The sequence below is a fragment of the Pyxicephalus adspersus genome, chromosome 3 (genome assembly GCF_032062135.1).
Source record: "Pyxicephalus adspersus chromosome 3, UCB_Pads_2.0, whole genome shotgun sequence".
NCBI classification, from domain to species: domain Eukaryota; kingdom Metazoa; phylum Chordata; class Amphibia; order Anura; family Pyxicephalidae; genus Pyxicephalus; species Pyxicephalus adspersus.
Window position 1 is genome coordinate 34,743,347 of NC_092860.1, and position 13,281 is coordinate 34,756,627.

Below are 13,281 nucleotides of genomic sequence, written 5' to 3' on the forward strand. Positions count from 1 at the left end.
CTATTACTGAAATATAAAAAGTAATTTGCTTTAGATGTTTTCTTTTTCTACAAAGTATAACGAGATATGGAAGTCTTCTGGTAGCTTTGTAAGTTTGCCTTTACTTTCATAAAAGTTCAAGAACAGTGTTTCAATATGTGGTTACAGGTCATTGAGGAAGAATTCCAGAGAGATCATGAAACTCAGTACTGTGTGCTAAAATGCTACATTATTAGAACATTTCAGTCTCAAAGAGATTGCTATTGTTCCAGGTCTTGGACAGTGGACCATGCAGCTGTTTGCACTCTTCTTTCTATTACTGCCTGCTGTAAAATGTTTGATTTGACAGAGCCAAAATATCACGCTATTTAATTAATTACTATGACCTCATTTAAACATGTTTTTGTCAAGGTAGAAAAAATGTAAGCGGTTGGTTTCCTTTTTCTGCACCTATTGCCAAACACACACACAGACAGAAAATCCTAATCTTCTGTTACTTTTAAAATAGAAGATAGATCAACAAAAGCAGCCATGCCGACAATTGAACATTTATCATTCTACCAAATTGAAAACAGAATATGGCCATATATGCATAGTTAAAGTAAAGAACTGCCTTAAACAATGTAAAGATAGACCTAGGATTCTCACATGCAGAGAAAGAGTCTACTAGTATTAAAAACAACTAAAATCGTGGAAGGTGCTGATGATGATTTGATGAATATTTCCTTCTACAACTATTGTTTATTCCAACCAGTGCTTTTTCATTTCAGATTTTACTTTATAATGAATTTACAAATGCAATATTGTGTGGGTTGAATGAAAGGTTTAGTAGTATAACATTTTTGGTAGTTAATATCGCATTTTTTTAATAGACTATACATTAGTCTATTAAAGGGGACAATTGATAAGGAATAAGGGACTAAAGAATTTGTTCTAAAAAGTGGGCCAGTATTTACATATTTTAAAAAGCACTACATAAGTATTAAACAAGGCCTCATTGATTTCTGTAACTGCATGAATTATAAAGCCATTCCTCCATAAAATTCACAGCAGAAGCACTGAAGCCTGATTTATTAAAGCTCTCCAAAGCTGGAGAGGATACACTTTCATCAGTGAAGCTGGGTGATCCAGCAAACCTTGAATGAATTTCTTTGAAGTCATTTCCTATTTTCTAGCAAATGTTTTGAATCCTGTACCGGGCCCATTCCAGGTTTGCTAGATCACCCAGCTTCACTGATTAAAGTGTATCCTCTCCAGCCTTGGAGAGCTTTAATAAATCAGGCCCATATTCTTGGGACAGTTCAGCTTACCATTTTTCCTCTTTCTCTGTGGCTTGACAGCTAGCTAATTTTCAGGATGAACCTAACCCATTTCCTATTACCTCTTACTTCTAACCGACCACTTTTTTTTCTCACATAAAGGTGCAGTAATGTGATGCTTCAGTCCTGATCTTCTATGTTTCTTAATGTCACCAAGAAGGGACAGACAGGGTCCAACCAACACAGGCGGGACATCTGTAGTGATTCCCTCAACCGTCAGAGGTAAACTCAGTAGCATCAGTAAAATGAGACTTAACTTGTGAATTTACATGAGTTTGTCTTCCTTCACTAGGTATGGAAAACATAAAAATAGATTGGCATAGAGGAGGGATGTAAAAAAAGGGGTGGGCAGGAGATGTGCTTTAAAAGGTCGTTGGGTGAGGAAGCCACTGAGTGAACTAATTTGGTTTAAGAACTCAAAGTTCACAGCAGTAGCACTGAATTTGTTCAAGTCATCTTCACAGCAGATCAGCTCCTTTTCTTCTCTAGCAGTAGTGAGTGACAGCAACCCAACCTTCTAATCTTTATTGCCAACACAGAGCAGGTACTCTACAAAGGGGGTAAATTGGGTTGCTGTAATGTTGCCAGGTATAAAGTAGTGTGGGCTTGTTTTGAAGACTCTTTAAAACTGTTCCTTGTCAACACTTGAATGTCCATAGCCTGACCACATGTTTATGTTAAGGATATTTCAGTCTAAAATAGTGATAACGTTTAAAAAAAAAACATCTAACTTAGTAAATAAAGCACATTAAAAAAAAAAAAGGTAATGATTTTTTTTTATACTGAAAACTTTCCTATGGGTATTTTAGAAGGGCCTTCAGAAGTTAATGAATGGCTAGGCTCCATAATGTTTATTTATTTTGCTTTGTTGGTTATTAACTCACATGTAACTGACACCACGCTACCAATATTCAACATCTGTCTTAATTGAATACTTTGCCCAGTTTTTGTTGTATTTTTGCCCATCACAAGCAGTTAGCCAGAATGCTTAAATGCCACTTCATATTTTTCCAGGGCCCCATTTTGCCTGAAATTTTCCCTGGGTAGAAGAAAATGGACCTATCAAAATAGTATAGAGCTTTATCTGGAATCCCTAATACCCTCCTAAGAGGAGGACTGGACTATAGTTTAGGAAAATAGTTCAAATTATTGGCAAATAAAAATCATAACAATACACTTTCTACATATAAAGCATATTATCTTTTCAAAACTTCCAAGATTAACCTAAGAGTTTTGCTCCTAACTGTAAGAACTGGGGTTTCCTGCAGTTTATCTAGATGACAGTTAATAATGTTTCAAGCCATATATTTTGTGCTTTTCTTACTGTGATTTGTTGAGTTCCTGCAAGATGATCCGATGTTTAGGCATTTAGGCACTGAATTTAGTTTAGAGTTTATAATTCATTTCTTTTGACATTCAATGATTTTTATTTAGTGTGGTCAATATATATATATATATATATATATATATTTCAACAATACTTTTAATGAAAAACAGAGTTTTCCATCTGATTATATCATATTATTGTTTTTATAATATTAATGAGTGAAAATATTTGCTCAGCAAAATCAAATGCACATGGATGCCAAGAGACCACCCAGAATGTTTACTGATTACACTTTTATTTGCATCCTTGGCATCCACAAGATTTTAATAGGCAAATGTAAAGTATTGTGTGTTTAATCATGAGGCAAAATACCTTTTGCAAACCACATATGGTTACTGGTATTTGTCTCCAATATTTGTGATCTAAAATAATAATAAATTATTATTATTGTGAAGTATTAATAACTTAAAAATCTGGACACAATTATAAAATCATTTTTATTGCATTCTGCAGGAGGATACATTTTTATTGTTGTATAGAAGTATACAAATGGCCCTCCTTTTAAACAGAGCACTAACTGCAAATAACCAAGAGCAACTAATCACTAATCAAAATGACCTTTCATCTATTTTCTGATAACTATACAGTGATGAAACATAAAATATCATTTTTTTCACTTTGCACTTGCACTTTAGTCATTACTATTGCCCTATGAACTGCTTTATCATTAAACTTTCTTGAATATCAGCTCATTTACCAGTTCACTGTGGGCTGATAAATGAAAGTAAACCCGGGTGATCCAGCAAACCTGGAATGGATTTCTTTGAAGTTATTTGCTAGCAAATGTTTTGAATCCTGGACCAGATCCATTCCACAGATTTTCTGGCTCACCCTGTTTCACTAATGAAAGCATATCCTCTCCAGCCTTGGAGAGCTTTAATCAATCAGGCCCAAGGAGTTAAGGCTGATCACTTAGCATAGTGAATAATCACTCTTTACACATACGTGACTTGACATAGTGATTAGGATGAGGACCAGATTCACTTTTCAAAGTTAATTAATACCACATTTCCTAAGAAAGGTTAATTATCTCTCGGGTAGTGACAGATCACTTTGCTTACCACCCATACTGAACTCTTTTAGTAAATCAACCCCAAATTTCCGTGCAGTCACACTTTCCATTTCATATATGTGCATCAAAATCAGCTCAGAAATGTTGGACCCACTTAGCAGGCATCCTACAACAGATACAGGTAAGTCTTCTATCTGAAACATAACTTGTACCTTTCTGCATTGTGCATGTGATATGTCACAGCCATCCTTTATTCTTTCCAAGATATATAAAAAATATTTGGCTTTATGGGCCTGATTTATTAAAGTTCTCCAAGGCTGAAGAGGATTCATTTTAATCAGTGAAGCTGGGTGATCCAGCAAACCTGGAATAGATTTTTTCAAAGTAATGTTTTCTTTGCAAACACATGTTTTAAATCCTGGACCAGATCCTTTCCAGGTTTCTTTCTTTCTCTCCAGGTTTCCAGGAATCTCCCAGCTTCATTAACAAAAGTGTATCCTATCCAGACTTGGGGAGCTTTAATAAATCAGGCCCTATAAATACTTTTCTGTCTTCCTTCTCAGCTGTATGTACTCACCTATCCTCCTCTTTTTCAGCTACAGAGATAAAGGGGAGGAAGCCTGGTGTAAGTTCCCTGTAGAGACTATCTCCAATTACATGGGACAGTTCTGGGTTCCCACATGGCCAGTTGCCAAGAATCAGCCCTGTTACATGGCAGCAGTTTGCCTGCCTGGTAAAAACACAAGCTCTGCTCAGGCTGTTTTATGTGCAATATAATGAGCAGGGAATATAAAGCAAAGTTAAGTACCTGTAATGTATACTAGACCTATTCAACATTCCTCTAGTCCAGTGGTTGTTAATATTCCCAATATAGGGGGCCTGGGCTGGGGCCACTGACATCACCAGAGGCCCCACATAATAGTCAGTGAATGTTATTCTACAGAAAAATGTAAGGGACCTCAAACATACACCAGAGGATGGTCTACAGGTAAAGGCCAAAGACTGCAAAGATGTTTTATGCATTTTTGGAGACTGGAGTCATGCTATCAAAGCTAGTCACTTACTGAAAACACCTTACACAAGACTATTACAGATCACAACCCTTTACAAACCTATGCTTCCACTTAAATGCACCTACGGCCCACTTAAATGTCACAGCACAATCCATGATAAAAGATCAGAGGATAAAAATATCATCACAAATAGAATGAACACAATAGAAAAAGAAACATAGTATAAAACAAATAAACAAAGCCATTACATTCTATGTTTCAAAAATAAGTATTTTTTGATTTTTTCTGCCCTAGTAAGCGGGGAACAAAGACTGCCATTCAAGGTACTTTGAAGACCACACAATGTATGGCAAAGGACTAGATACAGCCCTGGGGTCACAGGTTGGCCTCAGGAGCTATAATACTTTATATCTGTTTGCGGACCAAGAAAATTCCTAGGATGAGCGCATCTCATGCACACACAGCAAAGCAGATGTATAAATGCATCATAGGTTATGACCAGCAGAACATTATATTGTATATTTATATATATATATATATATAAATATATATACACACACACACACACACACACAATTATATGAAATGTTTATTTAGTACCAACGTTCACCTGAACAATTAGAATATTTGAAATGTCAAGCACATTGTTTTGCACACTTTGTGCAAAAGTTGTGGCTTTTACAACCATTGTAGCTCTGTGACAAGCATCTCATTTAAATACAGGAACATGCAAATCTGCATATGTCTCATGGATTAGGTATCATCATGCTAAGATTGCACTAAGGGTGTGCAGTATATCTATAGTGTGACTTGGGTCATTATTTTTCCTGGATACATTGCATATAAAATCTAACAGCATTCAGATTTTTAAGCTTTTAGTATCAAAACAAGCTTTATAAAAATCTCAGCTTTATCAAAGAAATTATTTAAAAAAAACACATTTTCTAAATAAATCTATTTAGGAAGATATGAAGTTACAGGTTGCTGCATCTAAACTAAAGTACAAAAAAGATCAACCACCCAAACCAGGCTCTAAAACAGTTTTAAATAGTATTACCTCTAGCATATCATTTTAAAGTCTCCAGTGCACAGCAATCCCCTCATACTGGTCATGGCAGACCCTGTTAGATACAAAAACAACCACCAATAACTTAAGCAGAAAAACAGGTGTATTATATTCATCCGGAAGAGGAGCTTTTGTAGTGTGAGATTCCAGCCATATGGACCACACCTTGTAAAACTTATCCAGACAACCCAAATTTTGTGAGGATGTCTCATATAGAGGTAGAATGGAGTAAACCAGTGTGTATAGACATCCTTGTTCCAATGCACAATGATAGCTTTCCTAGTGAAATATAGGAGTAACCCTAGTAGCATTTTCAGGGCAGTAATAAGGTTCCCAAAAGGCAGGGAGAAATATCTAGTTGCAAATGTAATAAGTAAGATCAGATAAAAGCAGATATTTGTCCAACTAGCATATCTGTATATATGGACAGGTTCAACAAATATGAAAAAAAATCGGCAGGAGAATGTTGACTCATTGGATCACATAAAACTTTCCAAGGCTGGAGAGAATACACTTTCATCAGCGAAGCTGGGTGATCCAGCAAACCTGGAGTGGATCTGGTCCAGAACTGAAAACATTTGCTAACAAATATCAAATGACCTTTAGAAAATCCATTCCAGGTTTTCTGGATCACCCAGCTGCACTGATGAAAGTGTATCCTCTCCAGCCTTGGAGAGCTTTAATAAATCAGGACCATTGTGCAGAGGTGAGACTGCAAACTGATGCAGACATTCTAGGGGGAGATAAATGCAATTAACATTTTATTATTAATTAAAATTAATGTTTTAATGTACAATTATTATTTTGTATTAAGTTAATCTGTGGCTGAAACTAGTTGCTGAAAACAAGAAGACCAGATTCCATCATGGTCATCTGCATCCAAGCATGGTACCTCTAGTTGCCATTTCCATAAACAGGGATCAGAGAGCAGACTTAGTGCAGTAAGGTTCGGTATAAAAGGAAAGAAATTTCCCCAGCACATTTCTCGTTAGTAACCTCTCCAACACAATAGATTGAACATGAACAAGATCAGTCCTACATTTCCCATAAAAGGCATGGGGATGTTGCATGACTTTAAAAAAGTAAAGAATTGAAAGGGAGTACTGGTATTACAAGAGGCCAGAGAAAACGTGAGTACTACCATCTACACCATGACCTAAATGCTTTATTCCTTTCCAAGCCCAAAGAACTTCACCTGGGATTCCCTGAAAATTAGGTTGATCAGAAATACGAGGGGGTGCTGAGAAGTTCCTGGCTTTGTCCCCCTTCAGATGAAATAGAAAGATGAGTGTGGGGGCATATGACAGCCTACTATCTTAGTATGTAACTGTGCAAATATCAGGTCTTAAACTGTTTTTTCTTTTAGTGAGAAGCTGTGATGGCGGAGGCACAAGCAAGTTTCACATCATTGGAGTTACGGGCTGTCATAAAGTTTTTGTTTCTTCAAGGAAATTCACACTGAGATGTCACAAACACTGGGGGAGAAGTGTCCCTCCTACAGCACTGTCAAAACCTGGATATCACGTTTCAAGACTGGGCATTTCACCGTTGAAGATGAGCCCCGCAGTGGGCGCCCCCAACCTTAACTGACCTGGCAACCTGCGATGCTGTCCATGAGCTGATTATTGAGGACCGGCGAATATCCGCAAAAAAAAATAGCCCAGATACATGACATCTCACGGGAGCATGTTGGGTTTGTTATCAACACTATCCTGGACATGCGAAGAGAGTGCCAAAATGTTTGAACAGTAATCAGAAGAAGGAACGAGTTGAAGCATCCAATGCCGTTTTGGCCCATCAGGACTTTTTGGCTAGGTTAGTTCTGGCTCTCTTCTTTCTGGGCAAAGCCAGGAACTTCCCAGCACCCCCTTGTATGGCATAGAGGCATATACAGTGACTGAAAAATATACAAAAAAAGTGTCAAAGTACATGAGCAGCTTGTGTGCTGCTAAATCAATAGAAAAAAATTGAGTATTTTCCTGAATAACCTTAAGAACAGAATACTATTTTTAAATTTCTTAGGACCTAATAAAGGAATGCTCCTGGGTCCTTAAAAAAATAATAGAACATATGTATACATGCCTATATGGCCCTCATCCTAAGCCCAGTAATACCAGGAGAAGTATACAAGTGGTTGTGGATCTGAGATTTAGACACCAAGAGCAGCCCTAACTCTTCTGGCATAAGGAGAAGCAGTCTTGTCCCTGGCAGATCCCCAATCAAGGTAGACACCTAGAAGACCTATAATGAGGAATGGTGAAGGATGTAGTACCAACATTTTGTTGCCATTATAGAATAGTTTGTTACATAACGACACATCTATTGGTGACTAACTGCCATGAATAAAAGATCATTTAAGACTAAGTGACCCATAATCAACTCAAAAGGAACAGTGGGTGGTAAACAGACAATGTCCATGCAATTTAATTTTTTTCCCCAAATAAATGTTTTATTCAATAGCACACCATGCATGTATTTATTCTCCTGAAATTTGCCATTTCTACTGAACGTTTTAAATGTTAGCTGTAAAGCATGAATTTTGTTCCCTAGGTATATATTTGAGTCAGTGCAGGATTCCTACATTCTAAGGCAATATTAAGTAACTCAGTTCATATTCAAATCGGTTTATATTTGAGTATATACAGAACATATTTAAACAAAGTTTACTTACGTTTTTTTCTCCATACAATCATACCATACAACACACTACAGTGAAAAAAAACTGTAGAGCAAATACCCTGTTGGGCAATTTCCTTTTCATGGCCTAGCTTCCTTTCTGTGTGACAACACCAACTTTCTGACAAAATGCCAGGAAATGATAAGCACCCAAAATGTGTAATATATAATACTTAGCATTTCCCGGTATCTTTATTTATTGTTTTCCGCCACAGTCTTTGTTTTGTTCACTAAAGCAGGTCTTCTATTTTTTGCATGGGTGGTGTGTTAAAAAAAATGAGTAGGCCTTGCATTGTTAGTACCAAATCCACTTTAACTATCCCACCTACTCCCCAACTGTAAATTACCTAGTTGTTGCAGCTATGTGGGTGCCAGGGCCACCAATCCAACATACTGGTATAAAAAGCCAATAAGGGAAGGGTCTGTCAATTAAAGTTTATGGGGGGGGGGGGGGGGTAAAGTTTTTTAAGATTTAAAAGTGTATCTACTTTTACAAAATTTTGTATTCTATTTCATCTTTATTTTCACCAGGGAGCTTGGCTTCGATAGATCTATGACATCCACAAGTTGATACTTATCACGGACATGGAATGCCAGAAAAGTGCACTCATGCCATCCATATTCACATAACTGATGCTTAAGATAAATTTATCAAAAAAGATGAATGTGTTGGTGTCACCTTTCTCAGTTTCCACAAGCTTGCAAACTCATTTTCATTTCCATGTCCATAAAGTCTACAAATCTGTGTTATAGGTGTATCTTTTTCACGCAGTAATTGATATATTGCAGACAAGAGTCTGTGTACCTTATACCATTATCCATATGACAGAATGATTCATGATTGTGGAATTTAACACCAAACCTGGATCAGTTATATCAAAAGAGAGTGCAAATTATCAGCATCCATATGACAGAATGATTCATGATTGTGGAATTTAACACCAAACCTGGATCAGTTATATCAAAAGAGAGTGCAAATTATCAGCATAGGTTGTGTATAATATGACTGGACATGATAAGAGAAAAGTATAATAAAGATATTAGAAACATCAAATATATTATTTATGACAACTTGTTTGCAAAAGTAATCCTAAATAGACTTTCAACAAAAGAGTGTTTATTCTTCCTCTGGTATTAAAGGGAACCCATCTTTATTTTGTATATTCTGTACATTAGGATGCTTTAAATGGGACATATCACCATTTAAAAATAATTAAAAATGTGAGTTAAAAAAAAAAATAGGTTTTTAGGGAGGACCCCTTCTTTTTTTCATGCATTAATATCCTTTTCATGAATTCATGCATCACATATCCTCTATTTACGTTACTTCTATATCTACGTAAATCTAAATTCTCTGACATCCATTGTGGCCTAAGTCATTCTCCACTTTTAATGTGTTGATCTTCTAAAAGTGTCAACTCTGCGGAAAAGTAGAAATCTTTGAGCAGATCACCACTTTTATAAAAACCTAAAGATTGCATTATTGATGTGTAAATATGGCCATTTTCTGCCAGTCTGTCTGCCCCTTTATTAATGAGCCCCTTACTCTCTAACTGTCTTAATTACCATTTACACTGGGACACTAGAACAACAATAGAGAAGGCATCTTCCTATGGGACAGTTTCTATTAAAACTGTATAAAAGTGAATTTTACTCACTTCCCCATATATTCTATAATATTATTATTACAGGACAGGAAGCAAAGGGAGATCTCCTAAATGGGACACAAATGGGACACAAATACCAACAAATTTTGCAGGGGTTCTAACCTATATAAAATGGCTTTAGATACATTTTAAGATAAGGGGCTAAGTGCCCCAAACCCAGAGTGATGTTACATAAGTTTTTCGGGGTTTGCTTGCTGGTATGAGACACGGGATTAACTGAGGGGTGGAGTGCAAGTGACCAGAAACAGGTATTCATTATAGAATACCAGTTTTGACTTCACTAGCTAGTTTTAGGTCAGTAGCTCAAAAGATTAAGGTCCGAGACTGTAAAACAACTAATATTCAGTAGCAGATCAGCAATGACAGCATAGTAATTTAAAATAAATGTTATCCTTATGCCAGTCGCTATAGTTATTTTGTTAGTTCTATTTTTATCATTTCAGTTTGCTCTCTCTTACCATTTGGCACTTCAAGCATACACTCTCAGTACAATACAAATAGCTGCAGTCTTGCATCCATAAAAATGTGCCATTGATTGCCCAGCGGCCCATGTTCTGTTTGCCCTTTTGTAAGGACATAGGAGGTTGCTGACAATCAATGCTCGCTTACCTCCAATCTGCATTCACTTATGAAGGGATTAAGCAAAATTGGATCCCATCTAGTGCTATAAATTATACAATGCATTTTCATCTGCATAAATGTAGATTTATTTACAGCAAAGAGAGAACATAAAGCATGTCTTTCAAGCAATAAATTATACTGAAGAGACATAATATGAAATGAATGTGAAAAGTGCTTTTAAAATGTTTTGGTAAATGGAGACTTCTTAAATAACTGACAACATATTTTTGATATATAAAAATGGCTGGATGACATTTCATGAAACAATTCTAAATTATTCCCAGCCAACTAGAATGATCTCAGTACTAAACTTTCTCTATGTCCTGTCAATCTAAAAGTTTAAAAATGTTACAATCAGTTTAAAAATGATTAAATTATTGAGAAGCAACACATCAGAATGTATATTTGTTTCTGGTTTTATGCAAAAAACAAAAAAAAATATTATCAACCAATGAAAAAAACTACTCAATATTACACCATGTCTATGGGCTTTACATAACGATAACATAATATAAAGAAAAAAACTTACAGCATCATCTTATAGTACAGTTGTCAAGAGCCACATTCACTAGGCCTTGGAAGGCAAAAAAAAAAGCTGCAAAACATGCATCTGGATTGTTCAATGTATTTTCAGAGCATCTAGAACATGTTAACATACCAGGCCACAGTGCCAAATAAATAACAGTTTAGTATTGTTAGTCCTTGAGTTGGAATAAATCCAGGCCCCTGAACTAACATCCTCTATTATTGATATTACTTGGGAATTTGCAGTAACTGGCATTGACATCCTGACGATATGAGTAAAACCTGTTGAAGACTGGCATCTGATACAGTATTATAGTGCTAAATATAACAAGGTCATTATTTTGCTCTCCCTGTAAAATCCATTAATCATACAATCTAGTTGATCGAAAAACTCAATGGAACTCAAGAAACAATGGAAATCACTGAAGTGAGTGAAGATGAAGAACTATGATGTTTCACACCTAGTTTAGGAGAAACTCATGGATTTTTATTCCGTGCTTCATTCAGTTTTAGATTTATCCAATATAAATGTTCAAGTGGGTTTATACCTGTGATAGAAACCTGCACATAAAATGCTGATATAACATTTATATACATATATATCATAATTAATGTCACAGGGACATTTTTGTGATGGACCCTACTAAAAAGTATGTATATATCACAAAATGTTAACAGTTTATTGTAATCTAAAAAGTGTATCAAAATAATTTCAATGACCCTTAATATACTGTATGGCATTCATATGCGGGTTCACAAGATCATCATTAGTCTTGGACTTCCACGGAGTGGATTGGAGGACATAAGGCATAAATGTTTTCATATCTCCAAATTTATCAGTCCAGGAATTGACAAGGTTTATAGTCAAACTCATTTAGTCTCTAGCTAAACCTCAGGTGTCGTATTAGGTTTTAGCTGTGAGGGCTCTAGGATTTTTCACTCCATTTTGCATACAGAGGTAATTTCAGTCAGGTGGGCTATACCAGAAGTCTTGACAGCATTATATCTAAACTTTTGGTCAGTTAAACAAATAATTCTAACTCCACAGAGAAGGATTTGTGACTAATGATAATGATTTTAGTCACTCTGTCTATTTATCTTTACTAGACTAGAAATTTCTCTAACTTATTTGCCTCAACATCCCACTTCCCTAAACCCCATATAATCCACATGGGCTTCTGTGGCCTTAGTTACACCAATATCCAACTAGATATTAGGTTAAGACTTTTCATAGTTTAATCCTGACTTTTATAGCGGTTGTACAGATACATATATTTGTACTGAATGTTGTCTGAATGTGCAGTCCATTATGCTCAGCACCCACCCTTGTTCTTTGCAATACAAGTGTCTATGAGGATGTTAGTGATGTGTTGCCAACATAAGGCACATGAGTGGAAGCTTATAACAAACAAAAAATTGCTATTCTAAGGCATGTCCACACTAAAATGATACAAAAACTGTACGATGTAGGCTTAATGTGGGTTTAACGTTTATACTGTATATATGGACATTATACTAATGCTTTGGCAACCTAGTCATGGCAATTTACTCCTCACAAAAAATTCAGCTTATCAATAAATAAAAAGTTTATGTAACACCAAACATATGATGCTAAAATCACTGAAAACAATATGCTTGTCCTGATTTGCACCAACTAGCTTCTTACATTGCATTTGTTTGCAAAGTTTTACAAGAAAAGCTAGAAAAGAACCAACATATAGAATAAAAATTGAATTTCAAAAATGTTCACGTGACCTTCTGCTTAGTAAAAACTATATTTGGAAGACATATACAGCAAAAAAAAAGACTTTCAGCACCTGCATGCAAATGCCAACACATTTTATCTGCTATTCACTCCAGTCATGTATCAACTATAAACATGCAAATATGCTCTATTTTCTCTGTAGCTCCCATTTGTTTCCGCAGAAGGACTATTAATATCCAATAGCAAAGGATTCGAAAGGATGGTGAATGTGCAAATTTTCCAAGATGAAATGTCAACAGATGACGTCATTC

The 13,281-nt window shown here is 35.8% G+C and overlaps 1 long non-coding RNA gene across 1 annotated transcript; it reads left to right on the plus strand.

Moving 5' to 3' along the window:
* The first annotated feature begins 3,771 nt into the window (after positions 1-3,771).
* On the plus strand, positions 3,772-8,238 carry LOC140327691 (uncharacterized). Its single transcript, XR_011920076.1, has 2 exons — positions 3,772-3,878; positions 7,143-8,238. It is a non-coding gene; the product is annotated as an uncharacterized lncRNA (long non-coding RNA).
* The last annotated feature ends 5,043 nt before the right edge of the window (positions 8,239-13,281 follow it).